Here is a 12660-nt window from a genome sequence, read left to right as displayed (position 1 = left end):
TTCTTTGTAGATTATGTACATTACCTGTTTCTTCTAGGCTGAGATTTGGTAAATTGTATTTCAAAGGAAATTGTCCATTTTATATAAATTATCAAATTTATGGGCATAAATTTATTCTAGTCATGTTAATTATCTATTGCTATATGTTGAACAAACACTAAAAGAGTCTGGCAGCTTTGGCTAGAAACAAATGATAATGGTGTGTTTAATGGTCTTAGAGTTTGCAAACTGGTAACAAAGCTAGGCAAAAACCCAGAAGTGTTTTGAAGAAAAAATAAGGGAGTTCTTATAGTAAGAAGTATATTCTCAACTTTAGGGTTGTTCCAGGGCAGTTATCAATAAGATGCTAGGTGTTGTGGTTGCTGGATACTAGCTGTTCGAGAGAATGGGTGACAGGGGGTCTGATGATGTCAAGTGGTCTGGATACCTGAGTCCGACAGGAGGTAATCAGAGGGTTATCCGGAGATCTGGTGTATGTCTAGCTATTGACACACAGTGAACTGATGTACATCCAGGCATTGGTGCAGGACTGGGAAGTTCAAAGTTTAAGTTCCCAGGCTAGTTAAAACAAAAATAGAATCATTTCCTCATTCCTCATCCTGCTTGATTTTAGTAGTGTAGCGGCTTCACCAAAGTGACTTTATGTTATTTTTTCATTCTATTCCTCATATGTAACAAATTACCACCAACTTTGTGACTTAAAACGCAGTTTCTGTAAATTGAGTCTGAGTCCTTGCTGGGCCCTCTGCTTAGGGTTTTACAAGGCTGCAATCAAGTTGTGGATCAGGACTGGATTCTCATCAGAGGCTTGGCCAGGGAAGGATTTGCTTCCAAGATTTATCAGGTTGTTGATAGAATTTATTTCCTTGTTATTAAAGGATTCATGGAAGTTTTTTTTTCTTTGAAAGCCAACAATGGTTTTAGAGAGACTTTAGCAAGATAGTTACCATACTTTATATAATCATAGCCACTTACTCACATACATCCCATTGCTTTTACCACATTTCATTGGTTAGAAGCAAGTCATAAGTCCCATTCACATTCAAGGGGTGGGGGATCATTCTGAGACATGAACACTAAGATGTGGGAATCATGGGGGATATGTAAGTCACCCTCAACAATAAGATTTTCCTGTTAAAGTTTTACTATCTGTAGAATCTATGGTAATGTTACCTCTCTCATTCCAAATATTGCTAATTTGTGTATTCTCTCTAACAAGTCTGTCTAGAGTTTTATCAACTTTATTGATCTTTCCAATGAACCAGCATTTTTGTATCATAAATTTTCTTATTTCTTTTCTTTTCTTTTTTTAAGTCTGAGGTATATACTTTGTGTTTATCCCCTAGTATGGAGCCTCTGTAACCAGGAAAATGCAGTAACAGCAATGGAAGAACACTTTATCAACAAAATGATAATGATCTAGTCAACAATCTAACTTTGTAAGTTCTCAGCACATTAAATGGTAAACACATTAACATTAAATGAGAATTATAAAGAAAAGCAGTTAAGTAGATTATTACCAACAAAATTAATCTTAACAATAGTCTGGAATTCTATCCCGTACTGGAAGGATGTGCCAACACCTCAGTGGAATTTGAGAAGCAGTGTCTCTATCCCGATTCTAAGCCCAGTCTTTGTTCTTAAGAACCAGTTCAGTAGAGGATGGAATTAGTCAGTTCCCAGTTCACAGGCTTTGATATTAGTTCTCCAAGGTGAATGGGTTCTGTCTGAACAAGGCTGCTTTGTGTAAACTCAGACACGAAGTAAATTTTGAAGAAGGATCTGAATGATCATCTCAGCTGGTGGCATTATTGTGTCCACTTCATTTCTGGAAGTAGTTGATCAATCTGTTGGGCTATTGTCTGGCATAAGATGTTTTCACCAGTGAGGTGTGTAAGCCTTGTCCTGTAATGTCTGAGTTGTGTGGATAAGCAGAAAAATCTTGTCAGGTTCCTCAGAGAGTCTCCAGTGAAGTTCTTCCTCTGTGTTCTTAGATCTTGACCCAATCTCTTAGAAGCCGTTGATGAAAGGAATATGATTGTACTTGGGGTTTCTTAACGACATGATAATTTTTCTTTTTTGAATTGTTTTTCAGCTTCCTCAAATCTCCAGAAAGATCATATTCGCTTATTTCTTTTTATTTCTTCTTATTTCATAGGGTGGGATCTTTAACAAAGAGCTACTGTTGTCTTGGGAGCTTTTGGCCCCGGTATGCTGGTATGGAAAAGGATTCTGATTGCACTCGAAAGCTCCTTGGTTTTCTATTTAATCAATTTATGCTTTGATCTTTACTATTTATTTTTTATGCTCACTTTGTATTTTACTTGATCTTTCATTTTCTATTTTTCTTTTCAATTAGCAATAATCACACCTCACATAAACTTCATTGGATACGATACTGCCACTGCACAAAGCTCAAAGCACAAAGCTCATTTTCTAGTTTCTTAAGGTAAAAGCTGAGGTCATTGTTTTGAGACATTTGTTCTTTTTAATTTAGGCATTTAGTACTATAAATGTTCCCCTAAGTCCCTCTTCTGTGTCATCTCACAGATTTTGATATATAGTAGGCATCTTCTTGACCTTTTTTGTCTCAAGAATAGTCTGTACCACAAAGCTTCATAGTGCATGCACCTGACCTCAGCACAACCCTCCCAAATATGTCATGGCTACCAGGCCCATAAAGGCAAACTTTTATCTAAGGTAAATACCTAGGGTAATTTTTCAGACTTTTTTGACCATCTCCCTTCCCCCCCTCTTACTCTCTCTCTCTCTCTCTCTCACACACACACACACACACACAAACACACACACAGTATCAACAGGATGTGTTTATGTATACACCCTAATAAACCAATCCTAATTGAATCAATAGGATGTTTGTGTGTATAAATCGTATAAATCCTGTAAATTCTCATAGCTAGAGAATGCAAACAACTCTGAGTTTATGCCCGTATGTTATCAGGACATTGTTACAAAAAATTTTATTGAATTTACCTGTAACCTGGTTGGCATAAATACCCAACTATATTTACATATTAATATGTTTACTGTGTATTATAATAATGGCTTTATCAAATATTTATTAATATTGAATTTGTTTTTCATTTTTATATGATACTAATTTTGGGGAATTGAATAACCAATAATGCCAGTTTAATTGAATCTCCATATGAAATGCCCCAAGACAATGTTATTCCCTAAAAGGTTATTGGAATAACCTTTTATGTATGTACTTACATTTGAACATTTACGGAAATTACATTTATGAGAGCGAGTCATGAATATGTTGATGTGGAGCAGTTCATCATGTTACATCTTATATTAGGCTACAAGGGTGTCTGCTGTTGTCTAGCAAGCTAGCCTGCTGGTTAGAGTTCCTGGATGTCCCCGTTAGTAAACTTCGGGGGGGTCTCTGCTGTACTCTGACTGTTTTGCCATTCTCACCTTCCTGGAATCCTGAGCAAGTTTATAGCTTATGAGGAAATGTTCTTGCCTCCAGTTTGACAGTGCACTTGCCCAATAGACTGGAGACTCAGGACTCCCGCTCCTGTCAAAAAGGTTTTCTCACTTTTCATGTTTGAAGCTGAGGCTCTCCTTAGTAAAATCAACACACATGTTTCTGTCATTGATCTGTTTCATAGATTTGATTAACATTAGTTAGCACCTGCTATGTAGTGGGCATTCTCTAAGGTGCTGGGTATTAAGAAATCAACAAGACAAGGATTATTTTCATAGATAACATAAGGGACCAAATATGAAATTTACATCAAAATGATGTAGAAATACCTTAAGAGAGAATTAAATCTATGTTAAAAGCAAGGAAATCATGAAAATAACTAAGTATAATAACAGCTTTTGTGGTGGAGGATAAAACCAGCACTGTTGTGTAATAAATGTTTAAAATTTAATGCCATAGATTTCTTAGAAGGAAGCACACACTGGAGAGGAGACCACATTAGCTTGTGTGCCCACCACACCCAGGGTCCTGTTCTGAGAAAAATTTCTATGTCTGAAGCTTCATTTGTAAAAAAACAGCTAGAAGTGTTTCTATGTTGCTGGGACCATCCTGCTTTCATATCATGTGACTCCTGCTCTTATGCACCAGTTGATTTAGTTGAAGGGATTAACCTTGAACCAGATTGAAAGCTAAAGTACTGGCCATTAGCCCATGAACTGGGCTATTACTAAACTCTGCCTAATAAGGATGGTGAATATTCAGTGGTGACTGTCTCACAAAGCAAATCTATGGAATTTTTAGAGGAAAACTTTAAAAAGAGAGCAGAAGCCAAAAGACTCATTGAAGCTATAGCAGTCATGAGGCATTAAGGACTACTGAGTCTTGTGGAGGAAAAGGGACGGCAAGGACACTCTCTCAAGGGGAGAGTGCCTTGACCCTTGCCTTGACAAGCTTTTATTGGGTTCAGTTTGCATAGGAATAGAGGGTATATATGTAAAGCTCATCAATCATTGTCAGGAAGAAATCATTAAATGATAGATAACATTCAAAGAGCTCTGAGGGCTTATTCTGAGTCAGGGTCAGATAGTTAAAGGGCCTTAAAACTTTGGGGAACAAATTCATTTCTGGCTTAGACCCTTATCATTTAAATTGAGGGTATTAGCAAAGTAGGTTTCATAGAATTTTATGCATTCTTTCTTAGGCCTGATCACCCCAGGGTGCCCTTTCCAGCGCAGGGCCACACCCATCTCCAGCATTGTTTCAGGCTTAAGTCAGGTAGGGGAAATAAGGCAGCCAGGAATTAGGAGACTTCTTGCAGACAGAATGAGGACTCAGGCTATATCAAAGCCAAGGGTGAGGGTCCATCACCCCCTTTTTCTATAGCCCCCCAAGTCCTTCCCTCAGGGCCCCTTCTCGACCATTCCTGTCTTAGGTTGTCCCTCCTTTGAGGAATCTTACTGGTCATTGGCTAACTAGCCATTCACCTGGGGCCAAGCAGGGTGAAGAGAAAGGGGGTAGAGGTGGTGCCCTTGAAAGGAAGATAAGCTTTGTCTCTTAAGTGGCTTATGGTCCCAAGGTTCGTTACTCAGCCTTAGCCATGGGGGATTACAGCTTCTGAAACCAGGCAGGACAGTTCCCAAAAATATTTATTGATGTTATTTGTATGTTTAACTAAGGCTATTAATTCATTTCAGTTTACCTCTAATTCAATAAGAATGTAAAAGTAGTGCATATGTTCCAACTCACATTATTTCAATTTGAATAACTGAAAGTGAATGGAGTAAATTAAGAAAGCTAAAAGATATTATCTAAACTCATTTAACTCTGATTTTCAATAAAAAAATCAATTTTTTTGTCTGAATATGTTTCCTGTTAATAATAAAGAAGCAACACTGGCATGGTGAATTTGGCAATAAATGATGTACCTTAAGGATATATTAGTTAAGCCAAATTTATAGAATTATTTTCTTCTTTTCAACTATTCTACATCTACTTTTTAAATTTTATATTTTCCTGCTTTTTTCTAAACAAAGTCCACCTGCAGCAAACACACTCAGGAGCTCAAAAACTAATACTTAAGCAAAGTCTAAAGAGGCTTATTCACAAAGAAAGGGCTCAAATTCCTCAGATGTAGAATATTCTTTCTCTTTATGCAGTTTTGAGACCCTTAGGGTATTTTCCTTCCTTTTCCTACAGTTTCCTTACTTAGCATTCACAGAAGGTAACTTTTCTTCATGCTAGATTAATTTCAACCTAAAAAAATTTCTCCCGCTTTTATTGGGGGGTGGAGGAAGAGAAAAAGGAGTTAAACTTTGAGCATATGCTTATCATTAATGCATTTTATTTCCAGAGAGAACTAATTTTTTTCTGCCAAAAATAATTTAAAAATAATTGCATTTCATGATCTTTGACATTTCTGTACATACCACTTTGAGTATTTCTGTGTTGGAATAATGATAGCAGCAAGACCTTTTCCATTGGTAAAGGTAGAGTCACAAAATATGGTTCTTTGTTCACTGGTTTATGTACTTTGTATTGAAATGTAATCATGTAGCATTTTCACAACACATAGTAGCAACCAAGAGTACAGTATACAAATACAATTTGGGGTGACCATAAAGAATCATTATTTAAAATATGTCATGCTTTCATTAAACCACGTAGTTCATTCAAATTCTCCTATTCCTCCCTCTCCCTGCTATTGTATCAGGTTGTGTTGATTTTACACTGGGGTCAAGGGTAGAAGCAGAAAAAGACAATGGATTGTTTTGCCAGAATAAGATGGATATGCTATAAATTCAGTGTATGTTATATTTGCTTGTTTAAAAACAACACATCGATATACAGGATAAAAAATGAATAAGAGCCAATATCCTTCTCTCTCTATCTGCAAACGTAAATTAAAGTAAGGTTCTTTTCAATTCCATTAGTAACAAAATGTGAGAGTAGTACTAGAATACAGAGGGTTTTATTTTTAAAAGATTTTATTTATTTAGACTTCTGGCAAGATGGAGGCACAGGTGGACGCACCGTACCTCCATGCACAATCAAGATTAGAACAACAACAATTTAGAGTCAGAATAACACCCAGAACTGATAGAGAATTTATCTGAATGCAAGTCCGACAGCCAAGAAGTTGAAGTAGACCCGTTCATCCAGACCGGTAGGAGGGGTGGAGAGGAGCAGCCGGGCGTGGGTTGTGGTACGTGGAGAACAGGGAGAACCAGGTACATAAGGCAACCAGGAGAACGTAAGGCATCTGGGGCACACAGGATCGCAGTGGGTGGACCCTGAGTATGCAAGCGGCAACTGGTGGGCCCTGTGAGGTGGTGATTGTGGACCAGAGCAGAGCACACAACCCAGGATCCCAAAGAAGGGACTGAAGTCCCAGGAGAATGGAGCTTCCGCCATTATTCCCCCCCCACCCCCGCCCCCACATGCAACATCACAATCTAGTGACTGGGGTGCCCAGCCCCGGTGAACACCTAAGGCTCTGCCCCTCACCATAACAGGAGTGACCAGACCAAAAACAAACAAACAAACAAAAAAACAAAGAGGGAGAGAGAGAGAGAGAGAGAGAGAGAGAGAGAGAGAGAGAGAGAGAGAGAGAGACATGTCTCAAACAGAACAGATCAATGTCCCAGGACTCAACCTTTTGAGCGACTAAGAGATAGCCGATCTATCAGATGCACAGTTCAAACACTGGTGATCAGGAAGCTCACAGAATTGGTTGATTTTGGGCACAAATTAGATGAAAAAATGCAGGTTACCATAAAAGAGATGAAGGAAGATGCACGGAGAACCAATATAATGGGAAGGAAACTGGGACTCAAAACAATAGAGTAGACCAGAAGGAAGAAAAAAACAACCAAACAGGAAAGAATGGAGAAATAAGAATTCAAAAAAAATGAGGAGAAGCTTAGGAACCTCCAGGACATCTTTAAATGTTCCAACATCCAAATTATAGGGGTACCAGAAGGGGAAGAGGAAAAGCAACAGATTGAACACGCATTTGAACAAATAATAAAGGAGAACTTCCCCATCCTGGCAAAGGAAATAGACTTCCAGGAAATCCAGGAAGCTCAGAGAGCCCCAAAGAAGTTGGACCCAAGAAGAAATACACCAAGGCACATCATAATTACATTAACCAAAATTAAAGAGAAGGAGAGAATCCTAGAAGCAGCAAGAGATAAAGGGGCAATCACCTACAAAGGAGTTTCCATCAGACTGTCAGCTGATTTCTCAAAAGAGACCTTACAGGCAAGAAGGGACTGGAAAGAAGTATTCCAAGTCATGAAAGACAAGGACCTATATCCCAGATTACTCTATCTAGCAAAGCTTTCATTTAGAATGGAAGGGCAGGTAAAGTGCTTCTCAGATAAGGTCATGTTAAAGGAGTTCATCATCACCAAGCCCTTATTTTATGAAATGTTAAAGGGACTTATGTAAGAAAAGAAGATACAGAAAAAACATGTATAGTGAAAGGACAGCAAACTCACAATTATGAACAACCACACCTAAAGGAAAACCAAAAGAAACTAAGCAATCAACTAGAACAGGAACAGAACCACAGAAATGGAGATCACATGGAGGGTTAGCAACAGGGGAGTGGGAGGAGGAGAGAGGGTGTAAAGGTACAGAGAATAAGTAGCATAGATTGTAGGTTGAAAATAGGTAGGGGGAGGGTAAGAATAGTATGAGAAATGTAGAAGCTAAAGAATTTATAAGTATGACACATGGACATGACTAAAGGAGGGGATATGGGTGAGAGAGGGTGTACAGGGTGGTGGGGAGTGAAGGGGGAAAATGGGACAACTGTAATAGCATAATCAATAAAATATATTTAAAAAAAGATTTTATTTATTTATTTTTAGAGGGAGGAAGGGGAGAAGAAAGAGAGTGAGAGAAACGTCAATGTGTGGTTGCCTCTCGCGTGCCCTGTACTGGGGCCCTGGCCCACAACCCAAGCATGTGCCCAGCCTGAGAATCAAACCAGTGACCCTTTGGTTCACAGGCTGGTACTCAATCCCCTCAGCCACACCAGCCAGGGCAGAATATAGAGGTTTTTAAATTTTAATGTAAATTTTTGTGATTCTTTCTATGGATCTATTATTTATCCTAGTTCTTCCACTTTACTGTGTGACCCTAAGCAATTTATTCTATGATTCAGTTTCCTCCTATGCAAAGTGGGGACCATAATGTTAAATTTGCTTCCTTATAGGGTGGTTATGAGAATTAAATGAGTTAACACTTATAAGAGTTAGCTGTTTCCTACTCCTCCTTCTTTTCTTTTTCTCCTTCACTCTATTTTTATTTCATCCTCATAGACTAAACAGATGTTATTAGTTCCTGTGCATTGTACTTAAATATGTGCATCATGAGATGACTTCTGAGTGAAGACACACAGTTTGCACTAGGGATAAGATTAGCTTCTGTTCTGATGGACGTTTTGTCTGTTAGAACCACATTAGAATGACCACAAGGTCTCTCTTTTATTTTTCCAAAGGCACTCTGAACCATTTATTCCTTGACCATTATTTATGCCATTTATCTCTAGCTCTAGGACTTGCATTAGTTAGGTAGGGCTGCCATAACAAAGTACCTCAGACTGGGCGGCTTGCACCAGAAATTTATTCTGTCAGTTCAGGAAGCTAGAAGCCCAAGATCAGAATGTTGTTGCAGTGGTTTCTTCTGAGGCCCCTCTCCTTGGCTTGCAAGTGGCCTGACCACCTTCTTGCTCTGTCCTCACATGGACTTCCTTTTGTGTGTGTACATCACTGGTGTTTCTTTGCATGTCCAAAATTTCTCTTATTATAAGGACACCAGTCAGGTTGGTTAAGGGCCTATCTATAAGACCTCACTTAAACTTACCTTTTCAAAGGCTCTCTCTAGATACAGTCACATTCTGAGGTACTGGGGGTTAGAGTTTCAACACATAAATTTTGGGAGGATGCAGTTCAGTCCAAAACAAGGGTGGAAAGCCTCCCCATGACTTTCACCCATATAATGTCTTCTCATGTTTCATTGGGCAAAATTATGTTATGTTACCATACTTAAACTAATCCGTGGCCAAAGAAATAGGGTCATACTCATTGGCATAAACCTTTCAGGCTTACCATTAGAACTGAGAATAGGATAACCCCTCCTTGGTTCCTGTGATGGAAAGAAGTAGATACCACGTGAATTGAAGGTCCTTCAAGCAAGGAAGTAGGTGAGGACTGTAAGGATGGCAGGCAATTTGTATTCATGGCAGCATGGGCTTGTGGTTTATTGGTGATTTAGGCTGATTTAAATGGTTAGAAGCAGAGATGATGATGAATATGCTAAGCACAAGTGAAGTGTAGGAAATAAAGCCAGACACTTGGGTGCCTTTTAGAATGTCAAGTTAAAGGGAGTAATTAAGAGAGAAGCTGGTATATGAGGGAGAATGGTAATGGATAACCAGAGATAAAATCTCTTCAATTCTCTGAGGTGAAGAGAATTTGAAAAGGTGGCTCAAGAAATAGTTCCTCATATCCTGAGTTTACAGTACAGGTGACATATTCAGAACCTTATTTCCTTATTTGTAAAATGATGATGGTAAAATAAATTATTTTACCAATTTAGAGGATTTAAATATAATACATTAAGTGATAGGAGTTATTAAACTATAAAGTATTATATAGGTATTAGAAATTATTTTTATGTAAAATTACAGTATTTATTCTACTACTTAAAATTTTTTTGTTAATTCTCACCTAAGGACATGTTTATTGATTTGGAGGGGGAGGAGAGAGAGAGAGAGAGAGAGAGAGAGAGAGAGAGAGAGAGAGAGAGAGAGAGAGAGAGACATTGTCTTGAGAGAGATACATTGATTGGCTGTCTCCTGTACATGCCCCAAAGGGGGATCGAACCAGAAACTTGGGTATATGCCCTGACTGGGGGTTGAATCCTCAACATTTTGATGTATGAGCTGACACTCCAACCAAATGAACAACTTGTCCAGGGCTTTATTCTACCACTTTTGACTTGTTTGTATCTAGCATAACATGGGAGGGGAATTTAGTCCAGTAAACATTTAACAGAATTAATGTAATCTGTCATGTCTCATTTTTACTCATAAAGGAATAATTTGCACTGTAATTATCAGATAATATGGGATCTCTGAATTTTAAAAAAGCCATGTTCAAAATGTTTATCTTTAAGCTCCAGTCTGTTCTGGTGTATGCCTTTCCTTGGTGAACATGCAGTTGTTGCCCTGGGTACACGGGTGTGTGTGCATGTGCGCATGCAAATAATTTTGGATAAGCTGAGTTTTATTGCTGAAATAAATATTATTACTAGTAAGTATTTATGGTGGAGAGATATTTTATCTGAATGTATTTAGAAATATGGAGCTTTCCACAATGAGGCTGGCATACTGTATATTTTAAAATGTTTACTCAATTTAATAGATTTTGCATAAGAAATACAATATTGATAGTTTCATTTTATACTTTGTTTCCTCTAGAAAATTGAGAGAAACAGTGATGATTTAAAAAGGGATGACATTTTGAGAACTGCCTGTACTCTTAAGTTACCAGAAACTTTCTCTGGTTGGTGTGGCTCAGTGGATTCAGTACTGGCCAGTAAACCAGAAGGTTGCCAGTTTGATTCCCAGTCAAAGCACATGCTTGGTTGCAGGCCAGGTCCCCAGTTGGGGGCACATGTGAAGCAACCACACATTGATGTTTATCATCCTCTCTTCCTCCCTGCATTTCCCCCTCTCTAAAAATAAATAAATAAAATTTTGCGGAAAAAAATACCCCTTAATTTATGTGCCAGTAGGTCCAGCATGACTGTGAAAACAATATATAATATTTAACTAAGAGCTGTCACATAGTAAGGAAAGAAAATCTTCCTTGGACTTAAAGAAGCAATAATATCCCACAGTGAATTTTTGTTGATACTCAGCTAAGGGCAGAGGGAGACATTTCTGTTCTGCTAGATGATACTTTGCTCTCAGGCATAATGCCACACTCACGGGGCAATTGTCTGAGCTTCACAGCTTTCTTGTCTAGGTTTGGACAAGATGGACTGATAACATCCACTAGTCACCAGCATTTTAATAAGATTTCTCACTGTAATTATAGTTATCATACATTGATACAATTTAAGATTTTACCAGATGAATGTATTACTTTGCAAACCTATGGTGATGAGGTAAATGGTAGTGACCATTGTTTTTTAGGAAGAACAAGTTCAAATAGCATCAAAAAGTTGTATTGAAAGGCTTTTTTATTGAGAGATTTTTACTGAAGAAGTGCTAGTCTGTTTTTTAATTTTTATTTTTTTAATTTTAATTGTTTTTTTTAAAATTTTAAAATTATATTTTATTGGTTATACTATTACAGTTGTCCTGGTTTTTTCCCCTTTGTCTCCCTTCACCCAGCAACCCTCATTCCATCAGGCAACCCCCACATCATTGTTCATGTCCATGGGTTATGCATTTAAGTTCTTTGGCTACTCCATTTCCTATACTGCACTTTACATTCCCACAGCTATTCTGTAACTACCTATTTGTAATTGTTAATCTCATCACCTCTTCACCCTTTCCTCTACAAACCATTCCCATCTGGCAACCATCAAAATGCTCTCCATATCCATGATTCTGCCTCTGTTCTTATTTGCTTAGTTTGTTTTTTAGGTTCAATTGTTGATAGATATGTGTTTATTGTTACCTTATTGTTCATAGTATTGATCTTATTCTTTTTCTGAAACAAGTCCCTTTAACATTTCATATGATAATGGTTTGGTGATGATGAACTCCTCTAGTTTTTTCTTGTCTGGGAAGTTCGTTATCTGCCCTCAATTCTAAATGATATCTTTGCTGGGTAGAGCAATCTTGGCTGTAGGTACCTGTTTTCATGACTTTGAATATTTCTTGCCAATCCCTTCTAGCCTGCAGAGTTTCTCTTGAGAAATCATCTGACAGTCTTATAGGAACTCTCCTGTAGATAATTAACTTCTTTTCTCTTGTTACATTTAAGATTCTCTCTTTATCTTTAACCTTTGGCATTTTAATTATGATATGTCTTGGAGTGGGCATCTATGCATCCATCTTGTTTGGGACTCTGTGCTTCCTGGACTTGCACGTCTATTTCCTTCACCAAATTAGTGAAGTTTTGTTTCATTATTTTTTCCAATAGATTTCCAATTTCTTGCTGTTTCATTTGCCCTTCTGG

The 12660-nt window shown here is 37.9% G+C and overlaps 1 protein-coding gene and 1 pseudogene across 1 annotated transcript in view; one reads left to right on the top strand and one right to left on the bottom strand.

Annotated features, from left to right (window-relative positions):
• LGSN (lengsin, lens protein with glutamine synthetase domain) overlaps positions 1-12660 on the top strand; it is a 153915-nt gene that overhangs the window by 66681 nt on the left and 74574 nt on the right. The gene's annotated exons all lie outside the window — the stretch shown is intronic.
• Positions 2333-2416, bottom strand: LOC123822364 (annotated as a pseudogene).

The sequence above is a fragment of the Phyllostomus hastatus genome, unplaced genomic scaffold (assembly GCF_019186645.2).
Source record: "Phyllostomus hastatus isolate PE091 unplaced genomic scaffold, TTU_PhHast_1.1 phas_contig_40, whole genome shotgun sequence".
Lineage (NCBI taxonomy): Eukaryota > Metazoa > Chordata > Mammalia > Chiroptera > Phyllostomidae > Phyllostomus > Phyllostomus hastatus.
The sequence above is the reverse complement of the archived record's forward strand: the minus strand, read 5'-3'. Positions and strand labels throughout refer to the sequence as shown.